We start from the raw sequence: 11,925 nt of genomic DNA on the forward strand, positions 1-11,925 counted from the left end.
ACCGAGTTGCCGTGAATTTATTTGTAACAACATAAACATGGGTTTAATAATTCCATGTTAAAGAAATGTAATTAAATCAACACAATTATGTCATCTTGATTAAATAATATTTTGAAATCATGCATTAGAACTTTTATTTTTATTTAGTTTAAAATCTTATTTTTTTTTAATCACCATTTTTCAAAACAAAATATTTTTCTTCACCAAAGTGTTTTAAATAGCATTCATATATAATTCTTTTCACAGTCCCTGTGCGTATGATAACTCAACATTTACTTGTCACTTTATTACTTGTTGCGATTGTGTACACTTGCACATTTCCGTCGTTCCAAGTTTTTGGCGCCATTGCCGAGGACTGTTTTAAAAAGTCATTATTTGTGAATTTTTTAGTTTACATTTTGGTTTATTTTTTCTGTTTAATTTTTAACTTAATTCATTTTTCTGTGATTATTTCAGGTGTTTATGAATATTGACCAGATTATTGACCTACTCCCCGCCATGAGATAGAACGAACTTTTCGATAGTGAAGAAGATAAGCAAATCAGAGAAGGACCGAAGAGGTGAACTTTGAAAATCCAAATCAAGGAAATAGAGAAAACCCTGTTCAAAATCCTATCCTTATTGTTGATGATTGGGATAGAGCTTTAAGATAGTATGTCGTGCCAGTATTTAATGATCTTAATCCGGGTATTAGGAGACCCAAAATTAAGGCACAATAGTTTTAGCTGAAGCCAGTCATGTTCTAGATGCTTCAGACAGTTGGCCAATTTAGTGGATTGCCTACCGAAGATCCTCACCTACATTTAAGACTATTTATGGAGGTCAGCGATTCTTTCAAGTTAGCCGGAGTACCCGAATATGCATTATGATTGAAGTTGTTCCCATATTCATTAAGGGACAAAGCTCGAGCCCGATTGAACTCATTGCCACCAAACTCAATTTCCACATGGCAAGAGTTAGCAGAAAGATTCCTTATGAAGTTTTTCCTGCCTAGCAAGAATGATAAGTTAAGGAACGAGATCACTACTTTCCAACAAATGGATGATTAGTCCTTGTATGAGGCATGGGAAAGGTACAAATAGTTATTATGGAAGTGCCCTCATCATGGAATCCCACATTGCATCCAACTTGAGACATTTTATAATGGTCTCAATGCTCACACAAGTATGGTAGTGGATGCTTCTGCTAATGATGCTCTCCTTTCTAAGTCTTATAATGAGGCTTATGAAATTATTGAGAGGATTGCCAGCAACAATTACCAATGGCCAACCAATCGAGCAACGCCAGGAAGACGAGTTGTTGGAATACATGAAGTAGACACTCTTACTTCACTCGCATCTCAGGTATCATCAATATCCTCAATGTTAAAAACTCTTACTACTAATAGGTCTAACAGTTTTACAGCACAGTCACGAACTCAATTTGAAAATATAGCCTGTGTTTATTGTGGGGAAGCACATTTGATTGAAGAATGTCCATCAAACCCAGAATCCATGTACTACACAGGTAACCAGAACCAAAATTGAGGAAGGCAAGGACTGCAATCCAATTTTTATAACCCATCGTGGTGAAATCACCCAAATTTTTCCTAGAGTAACCAAGGGGTTGGAACCAATAACACTTACGCCCAACCTAGATCGACCCAGCCACCTAGTTTTCCCCAACAAGTTCAGAAACCAACCCAAGCTGACCCATCCAATAGCTTAGAAAATCTGTTGAAGGCATACATGGCCAAGAATGATACCTTAATCCAAAGCTAAGCAGCTACATAGAAAAACCTGGAAAACCAAATGGGCCAGCTTGCAACTGAACTCAGAAACTGACCACAAGGTGCTTTACCTAGTGATACGGAGAATCCGAGGAATCCAGGGAAGGAGCATTGCAAAGCTTTGACATTGAGGAGTGGAAAGATAGTGGATCCCAACACCATTGAAGCTGAAAAGGACCAAACTAACGCTCAAGATTCAGAGGAAGTTCAACCAAGTGTTGAAATTCCAATTTCACTAGAACCAGAATCTGCAAAACCTGACAAGGTAATTTTAGAACCAGCTAATTCTAATCAACTAATAACTCCGTTAGATGCAGAATTGCCACAAAAGACGAATCAACCAGTTTCAATAAAGAAACCACCACCCTACCCTCAAAGACTTCAAAACCAGAAGCAGGAGATTCAATTCAAAAAGTTCCTAGACATACTCAAGCAACTTCTTATCAACATCCCATTGGTTGAAGCACTTGAACAAATGCCAAACTACGTCAAATTTAGGAATGATATCCTGTCCAAAAAATGAAGACTTGGAGAATTTGATACGGTAGCTCTAACGAAGGAATGCAATGCATATCTTCAAGATGAACTACCTCCAAAGTTGAAGGATCCTTGATGTTTTACCATACCTTGCAACATTGGAGCAACATATTGTGGTAAGGCATTATGTGACTTAGGTGCGAGTATTAACCTGATACCTATGTCAATATTTAGGAAGTTGGACATAGGTGAAGTTAGACATACTACGGTTACACTTTAATTAGCGGATCGATCCTTAGCACATTCAAAAGGGAAAATTGATGATGTATTGGTGCGTGTAGATAAATTTTATCTTCCCTGCTGATTTTGTTATTCTAGACTTTGAAGCAGACAAAGAAGTGACAATTATCTTAGGAAGATCGTTCTTAGCAACCAGAAGGACCTTTATTAATGTGTAGAAGGGCGAGCTTACTATGCGTGTTCAGGATGATCAGGTAACATTAAACGTTTTTAAGTCTATGCAATTTCCTGACACAATTGATGATTGTTCTACAGTATCTGATTTAGAAGATTTAATAGTGGTGAAGGAGCTCAACTATGTTAAGGATCCATTGGAACATATTTTGACATCAGATCCTGATGCGAGCCCGATCGCATCATGTTATAACACAACTCAACACCATCGAGATTGGCCTAAACTTGAGGGGCCCAAGTGCAATATGAAACATCTCATAGGCTTGATTGATTATTGGGCCAATGTTTTTAAGGACTTTTTAATTTAATTAAGCTTTATTTAAATTAATAAGTTTTCATATTTTAATTTTAACTTGCACTTTGTGTGTTTTGCATTTAATAAAGTAATGCATTATGTAACTTTCATGTTAGTTAAGTATGCATCATAAATAATGACTTGCGTAACTTCGATGTTAGTTTAAGTTTGCATTATTGAATTAAGTCTTACATTAAATAACTCATCTTTTTATTTAGTTTGCATTATAAACCATGTGTTTAAGCATCTTAATTAACTGAGTTGTTAGAATAAATGTTTATCTCAATTAATCTAGTTGCTGGAATAATTTATTGATGCATGTGTTTTGAGTTCATTTATTTATGTTAAGTGTTTAATGTGTTTTGTGTTTAATAAGTGTTTAAATGTGTTTAATATGTTTGTTTTAATGTGTTTAATTGCAGGTGTCTTTTCAGCTGGAAACCGTTACATTCAAGGGCTATTACAAATTCATTAATGTGACTTTTCAAGTGATTTTCGGTTACATACAAGGGGGACATTTCTGTTACATACAAGGAAGACATTATACATCATTTAAAGAGTTGTTATAACAATTAAAAGAGCATTTTATCTTTTTTTAAATTTGGCAGCAGCCTTTCCATCTACCTCAACTGTTTTGTTTCTTAAATGATCATTTCATGCATTCAAAACTCCATCAAGATTATAGGTACCAAGGTTCTATACGGACCATTCGGTAATTAAGTACTTACGTTCCAAGAAATATGCTAAGCCGAGGTTGATTCGATGGGTAATTCTACTTCAAGATTTTTATCTAGAAATTCAAGATCGAAAGGGAGTAGAAAATCAAGTAGCAGATCACTTGTCCAGATTGGAGCCGCAATAAGGGAACTCTCCTCTTATACCAATTCAAGAGACATTTCCAGATGAACACGTACTGAAGGTGAATCATGTCCATAATACCCCTTGGTTTGCTGATATTGCTAACTTTTTAGCTTGTGGTTTGATGCTGATTGATAAGACATATCATCGAAGGAAAAAGTTTCTTCACGATGTGAAGTACTATTTCTGGGAAGAGCCATATTTGTTTAAAAAGTGCACAGATCAAATGATCAGGAGATGTGTGGTAGAAGAAGAAGTACAAAAGATTTTATACAATTGTCACTCAACTTCGAGTGGGGGACACTTCTTAGGTACTCATACTACGGCCAAAGTATTGCAAGCCAAATTCTTTTGGCCAACACTATTCAAGGACGTGTATGCTTACATAAAGAATTGTGATCGATGTCAAAGGGTCAAAAATGTCACCAACAGAAATGAGATGCCTCGAACAAACATCATTAAGGTAGAATTTTTTGATGCATGGGGTATTGACTTTCTTGGTCCTTTCCCTCCATCCTTCGGTCACAAGTATATATTGGTAGCAGTAGACTATGTGTCTAAGTGGGTCGAGGCTAAAGCTTATCCGACAAGTGATGCTAGGGTTGTGATGAAGTTTTTGTAGAAACACATGTTCACAAGGTTTGGAACCCTAGGAGCTATTATCATCGATAAAGGGTCCCATTTTGTGAACAAGTGGTTGAAATGGTTATTAGATAAACATGGAGCGAAACACAAGGTCACTTCAGCTTACCATCCGTAAACGAATGGGCAAGCTGAATTGGCGAACAAGGAGATTAAAGGCATACTTGAGAAGGTAGTTTGCCTGAACCGATGAGATTGATCCAAAAGACTGAATGATGCTTTATGGGCTTACAGAACATCATACAAGACACTTTTAGGGATGTCACCCTACAGGCTGGTCTTTGGGAAAGCTTGTCATCTGCCTTTGGAGTTAGACCGCAAAGCTTACTAGGCCCTTCGACAACTCAAATTGGATCTTAAGCTTGCTAGAGAGAAACGGATGCTCCAACTCAGTGAGCTAGAGGAATTCCAAATTTTCTTGTACGAAATTGCCAAATTACTCAAGGAGAGACTTAAGAAGTGGCAAGACAAGCACATTCGAATTCGAGAATTTGAAGCAGGTCAGCAAGTTTTGTTATTTAATTCCAGATTAAGGTTCTTTCCAGGTAAACTAAAATCACGTTGGTATAGTCCATTTACGATTCATCGCGTCTATCCATACGGAGTTGTTGAAACTCCAAGGTAAGGGAGATAATTTTCAAGTTAATGCTTAGCATTTGAAACATTACGGGGAGATAAGATTGAACGAAATCAAATTTCGTTCATTTTATCATATGTTTAAATTTTCTTATTTTTCTTTTTAATAAATGATTTAGGGTATATTTTCGGTATTAGTATATTTAAATAAATTCTGTCTAAGAGATTGGAACTTAAGCGAGACCGCTTGTGACCCCTCAAATCCTTCTTGGGAATTGATTTTAACATAATTTTTTGAGAAATTATTCCGTAAATAGAAAATTAAATTTTTGATTTTTCAAATGAAAGGGTCAATTTTGATCCAAGTTTTAAATTGCAACTCAATTTCAAATATTCATTAAGTCAGGGACTTAATTGAATTATTTTAAAATTTAGTTGTTCTTTTGTAAATAATAAAAATTAGATGCCTCTTTTGTAAATATTTTCAAAAGGCTTCTAGAATAAATATTTTAGTTTAATAAAAAGATGATAATTATTAATATATAATTATATCCATTATAATATATATTAATTATTATCAACTTTATATAGAGTTAGGATTAGTGTTAATTTAATCATATTTTATTTGATAAGTTTTTTTCAAATAATAATAAGATGATAATCTTTAATATATAATTATATCTATTATAATTTATATATTAATTTTATCAATTTAGCATAGAATTAGGATTAGTTTTAATCATATTTCATTTTGTTTAAATAAATTAATAGCATTAATAATTTAATATGCATAAATTTGATTATTAATTATTGTTAACTTTGAGTAGAATTAGAATTAGATTTTTTTAATTTGTTAAATTATATTAAGAATTCTACTCTAATTCCTACTACTCTCACTATAAATACCACCAACCTTCTCCTTCATTTACCACTCAAACTCTATTCCTACCAAATACCCAATCACCTAGTCATAAGCCCCTCACCACTACACACGCCCGATGACCATTACGCCAATAGCTCACACCATGCGCACCAGCAAAGAGTTCCTTGTCGCTACACCTGCGCACGTCCAGCTCCAGCACTCGCTAGGCCCGCACCTTGGCACCGTACCTGCTCCTCGTTCCAGTTCACGCACGCCCATGTTGCAGCTTATTGCCCATGCAGCTTGTGACAGCCCTATTTTAACCCTAGTCGGAAAGTGGTTTCGGGACCACAAAACTGAGTCGCGAAAATAATTGAATGTTATATTCTATGTTTATTATATGTGAAATTTCATGTGTGAAAATATCGTGTTTTGATTTCTGTCATTTGGATGTGGAATTAGTTAAAAATGACTTGTTTGAGAAACCTTGAAAATGTGATAGGCAAATGTGCAGCGGCCAAATATTATATGGTTTAGTATTATGGGGGACTTGCATGTCAAATGGACCATTTTGAATGTAAATGACCGGTCAACACATGCATGCAATCATGTGTTTTCATATCTTTATTTTAGTTGGTGGAAATTATATGTTAAATAAAGAAATAAACATCATATTATAATGGTTTTATATTGTGAAATAATGAATTTATAATAGAAAATGGTGATAAAAACAAAGTACCACCCATCCTTTCTTCCATTTTGCCGAAACCATAAAGAAAAGAAAAGAAAATGAAGCTAAGGCATTTGACTATGGTGAATGTATAGATTAAGGTATGATTTCATATGAGTCTTTTGGATTTTTGTGGAATTGAATTGGTTTTGAAGCTCTTAGCATGACCCATGCATTAATTTTTGAATTTGTGATGCATGAAGCATTCGGTTATGTTTCCTATATGTTAAATTGTTGATGTTTTGAAGTTATGTGACTAGAAATGGTTATAGGTGAGTATGAACTAAGTAAAAATTTCTATGAATGGTTAATATGGACAAAAATCTCAATCGGCTATTATGGTAAGGTGAAATTATGCTTAATTTTGGAAATTAATAATTTAATTGTTTGTAACTGTTTTTTTTTTATGGATGCCGAATGTGGACTTGAATTGGGAGGTTAATAATTTGTTTTTTATTGAGTTATATATATATATATATATATACATTCGGTCATGGAGGATTTGAGATGAATTTAATTATTGTTTTAGTTGAATAATAAGATAGACCTGGACAAACTCAATTAGGTAAATTTTAAGCTCTTGGATTAAATTGGGAGGATTGAAATACTCTAGGGAGTATTCAGTTAAGGTATGGGAGATAGAATGTTGAGGTAAGTTGGTTTGTGTTATTGCCAAATGCACTTGATATTAAGAAATGGTTTAGTTAAATGCATTTGACATGAAAGGAATTGAGTTGCCGTGTATGTGATAGTGGGAAGAGAAATTTAATTTGCTTGACTATAATTAAATGAATGTCCAATTTAGGTTTGGTATGATGTTAATATGAAAATGTTATGACAAGCTGGTCGAATTTAAGAACTATGTGCAGTAAGTCATGTTATGTGTTTAATTCATCAATGATGAAAGTGCCGTATGATATATGTGTTTGAAATTAATAGAATTTGGATTATGATGAATTGATAAGATGATTGAATTAGTTTATTTGTTTAATTAAGCTCAAGATCAAAGAGAGCCAAGTTCGGATAAGGGGAAAGGGAAGGTTGTTGAGTAGTCGATCAGAGCTGTTTGTTCGACAATAAGGTAAGTTCTAAGCAATTAAGACTTAGATTACTATGTATTCCTAGAGTACACATAGCTCATGAAATGTAAATTCTATATGTGGAGAAATGTCGAATAGATAATGCATTATTGAGCCGATGGCATTGAATTGATGTGCTATTTTTTTATTTTTTTATTTTTGTTGTACTATGTGTACGAATATGTGTGACAGCCCAAAATTGACCCTAGTCGGGATGTGGTTTCGGGACCACAAAATCGAGGCATAAAAATAATTTAAAATTTATTTTGATGCCTATGATATGTGTTAATTTGTGTGTGGCATTTTGATGATTCGATTTAGTGTTATAAAGGTGAATTTCACTAGAAAGGACCTAGTAGTAAACTTTGAAAGTATGATGGGAAATGTGTGATGACTAGTTAATCATGCATGCAAAAATAAGGATTTGCATGTCAAATTTCCCAAAAGGAAGCTTAGTGGCGGCCATGACAAGGGTTATGGGCAAAGAAAACATGTTGAAACATGTTTTGTTAATGGATGATGAGGGAAATGATTTAATAATTAAGTTGTGGGAAGAGAAGAAAAAAAAATGTGTGTGAGTGTGGCATTCCCCCCATTGCCGTGTATGTGAAAGAAAAACAAGAAAAAATTTGTTCATCCTTGTTCTTTCCTTCTTGGCGAAAATACTAAGGGAGAAGATAGGAGTTTTGCTTCATGCTTGGCTTGGAAGAGAACGAGAAGGAGATTTGGTCATACTTGCATCAAGATTAAGGTATGTTTGAGGTTGTGTCATGAGATTCATGCTTGTTTTGGTTGCTAACTTGATGTGCATGTTAGCCATGGTTCAAATCCTTGTTATGCCATGAAAATGGTGTTTGGCCAAGGTTGATATTGTGTTAAAGCCATTGCATGCTAAATGTGAAGCTTGTTGATGATGCATGTAATGAAGGATTGACTACTCTTGAAATTTCTTTTAGTATTCTTGAGTAGGACATTGAGTTCTTTGTTTAACCATGACCGAAGTTGAAAGGGGTATGAATGTGATGTATTCGGCCATGATGCATTCATGAGCATGATTTATGCTTGTTACTTGATTGGTAAAATTTGTGTTTTAGATGGTTGTGAACACCTTGAGAATTGACCTTGCACCTATCGTGTGTATATGTTTGCACATGATGTTTTGGTTATGAAGTAAGTGATAAATATGTTTGTTTAAAGAAGAAAATGTTGAAGAATGGTTGTGAAATTGCAAGTACATTCGGCCTAGTACTCATATGATGTGAAAATCTTGGAATTTATTGTTGATTGGTGCAAGTATGACTAACTATAATCGGCCATATGAGTGCTTGATGCTATATTATAAGTATTGAGCTACAATATGTAAAGCATTAGCTAGTAAAATGTGTGCCATTCATGTGTGGTGTTAAACATGTAATTGGCCTCAACATCAACATGCATAATCGGCCATGAATGAGTGCCTAAGAGGTTGTGTTGTTCTGCCATGAGTAAGCATGTTGAAGGCTTTGTGTGTTGAGTCGATTCATGAATTCCGTACTTATGTGACTTTAATGTCTAGTGAATATATGTGGGCTAAGTGCCTTGAGTTCTTCTTTTCGATACTCAAATGATTGAATCAAATTATTTGTTAAATTAAGCTCAAGAGCAAAGGGGGACCAAATCCGATAAAGGGAAGGAAAAAGTAGTCGAATAGCCATCGGAATTGTTCGACAACATCCGAGGTAAGTTTTCGAGTATCGAAACTTAGATTTTGATTCGATTGAATGAAGTAATAAGCAATCGAAATTGTGCCCTTGTATATGGCCATTGAGCCGAAATGATATTTTTGATTAAGTAAAATGTGCATAAAAGTTTGTTATGAAATTGAAACAAAGATGTGAATGAATGTGCGAATTGTGATATCCGGGCTAAGCCCGAAGGCAATTGTGCGAATTGTGATATCCGGGCTAAGCCCGAAGGCAATTGTGTGAGCTATGATATCCGGGCTAAGCCCGAAGGCAATTGTGCGAGTTGTGATATCCGGGTTAAGTCCCGAAGGCGTTTGTGCGGGTTACCATAACCGGGCTATGTCGAAGGTGTTTTGAGCAGTAGCTATATCCGGATAAACTCGAAGGTATGTGATTTGAAATTTATTAGCTGCTGGAAAATTTTCAGTTAATGCACTTGTGAAATTCCCAACAACAAGGTATGTTTGTGTGTGCTTTGCACACTATGAGTAAGTCGTATGAATATTCGCTCTAATGATAAATGAGCTATCGGCATTAACTAGGCCGTTATTTGTGTATGAATATAAGAGTTGGGATTGTGAAGTAAGCATGTCTTTGAGAAATTGTGCATATGAATTATTGTTTAGCTACTTGAATGCTATGCTTTGGTTGTGTGTATATTATGGCTCGAAACTTACTAAGCATAAATTGCTTACTCATTTCTTTGTTTCTCTATTTATAGATTTTGCTCGTTAGCGATCGGATTCGGGATCATAGAAGTTGAAGTCAACCACACTATCAAAGCCCTTTTGGTACTCCTTTAGTTGAGTTTTGGATATGGCATGTATAGGACTACCCTCGGTTGTTTTAAGTACTTGTGATGTATATGTATGCGGCCATGCGAAAATGGTTCGTAATAGTGGAGTATGGAATTAGACCATTTGTGGTTTGTAATTATATTTGGTTTCATGATGTGATTATGGTTTGGAATGAGAGAGTTGGTCACATGATCAGCCATTGGAATGGCTAAATATGATCATATGTGGACCTAAGTATGACTAGACTATAGTTGGTTCATGGGAACTACAATATAGGTAAAGCCTACCTTAAAAACAGATGCTGCCAGCTGCAGTGACGTGGATGTGGAAAATCACCAAAGTTTGTAGGAACGGTGTTAAATAGTGAATAAATTATGTGATCGAACCTTGACGAGTCTATTTTCATATGAAATTAACGAAACGATCATATGAACAGTATACCGAGAGATATTAAAGTTCTCGTGAGACAGGGCCAGAACGGTTTCTGGGTCCCCTGTCGCGACTTTGAAAATTTACCATAAATTATCCAGAATTAATTAGAAGTCATGCCTTATATGTGCAGATTCCTTTTTGAGTCTAGTTTCATTAGAAACAAACGGCATCAGTATTGTAACCCTGTACAGAGAGATATTCAAGTTGTAACGCGCGAAGGTCAGTGTAGTCGACCCCTGTAACATGGGTGACTTTAACTAATAAACTGTACCAATTGGCCCGACCAAAATTCTAGAAATAAATCCATGGATGGATATATGAGTTTAAATTCAGGAAAATTTACGGAATCAGTTTTCGAGTTGTGAAACTCGAGATATGCTTTTAAGGCGACAGCGATGCAGTTTTCCAGCTTGCCTGGGAATGTCAAATTAATTCGGTGCCATAAGTGGTTTTGGCTTGTTAACCCTCGTGTCCGACACCGCAGCGGTCTCGGGTTCGGGTGTTACAATTTATTGGTATCGAGCTACGGTTTAGTCGATCCTAGGACTACCGTGATATGTTTGGGGTCTAGCTATACATGCCATTAAGTGATAAATTGATAGTGTGGTGATTTACGACAATCGAATTTGTGTTTGTTTATAGCAATGGATCTCGATCCCAACCGAGCAATAGCTGATGATGTAGAGAGTGCAGCGCTTTGCTCCGTGCAATGGACAGCGCGGCGGACTCTCAACTTATGGCTAGCAATCCGAATGATGAGGCTAGGCAAGCCTTTTATAGTGTGATGAATGATTGGTTCAACCAATACATTCGAACTAACACGGCTGTTCCACAACCTCCATTCCCGACTAATGCAACCCCCGCACCTACAATACCTCCGATGAATCGACCAAATAAGGTCAAGTAAGCCCCGATCGGCGAGATTAGAAAACATGGGGCCACTGAATTTAAAGCTACGGATAATGACGATGCCGAGCAAGCTGAATTTTGGTTGGACAACACTATCCGGGTGCTCGATGAGCTATCATGTACACCCGATGAATGGTTAAAGTGTACTATCTCCTTGCTACGCGATTCCGCCTACTATTGGTGGAGTACTCTGACTTCTGTGGTGTCTAGAGAGCAAGTAACTTGGGAGTTCTTCCAAAATGAATTCGAAAGAAGTATATCGATCGAGATTTATGGACCAAAAGCGGAAGGAATTCCTTGAT

At 35.8% G+C, this 11,925-nt stretch overlaps 1 non-coding gene across 1 annotated transcript; it reads right to left on the minus strand.

Annotated features, from left to right (window-relative positions):
• Window positions 1-1,004: 1,004 nt before the first annotated feature.
• Window positions 1,005-1,111, minus strand: LOC128291148 (small nucleolar RNA R71). Its single transcript, XR_008280924.1, has one exon. It is a non-coding gene; the product is annotated as a small nucleolar RNA R71 (small nucleolar RNA).
• Between the last annotated feature and the right edge of the window lie 10,814 nt (window positions 1,112-11,925).

Source organism: Gossypium arboreum, chromosome 3, assembly GCF_025698485.1.
Source record: "Gossypium arboreum isolate Shixiya-1 chromosome 3, ASM2569848v2, whole genome shotgun sequence".
Classification (NCBI taxonomy): domain Eukaryota; kingdom Viridiplantae; phylum Streptophyta; class Magnoliopsida; order Malvales; family Malvaceae; genus Gossypium; species Gossypium arboreum.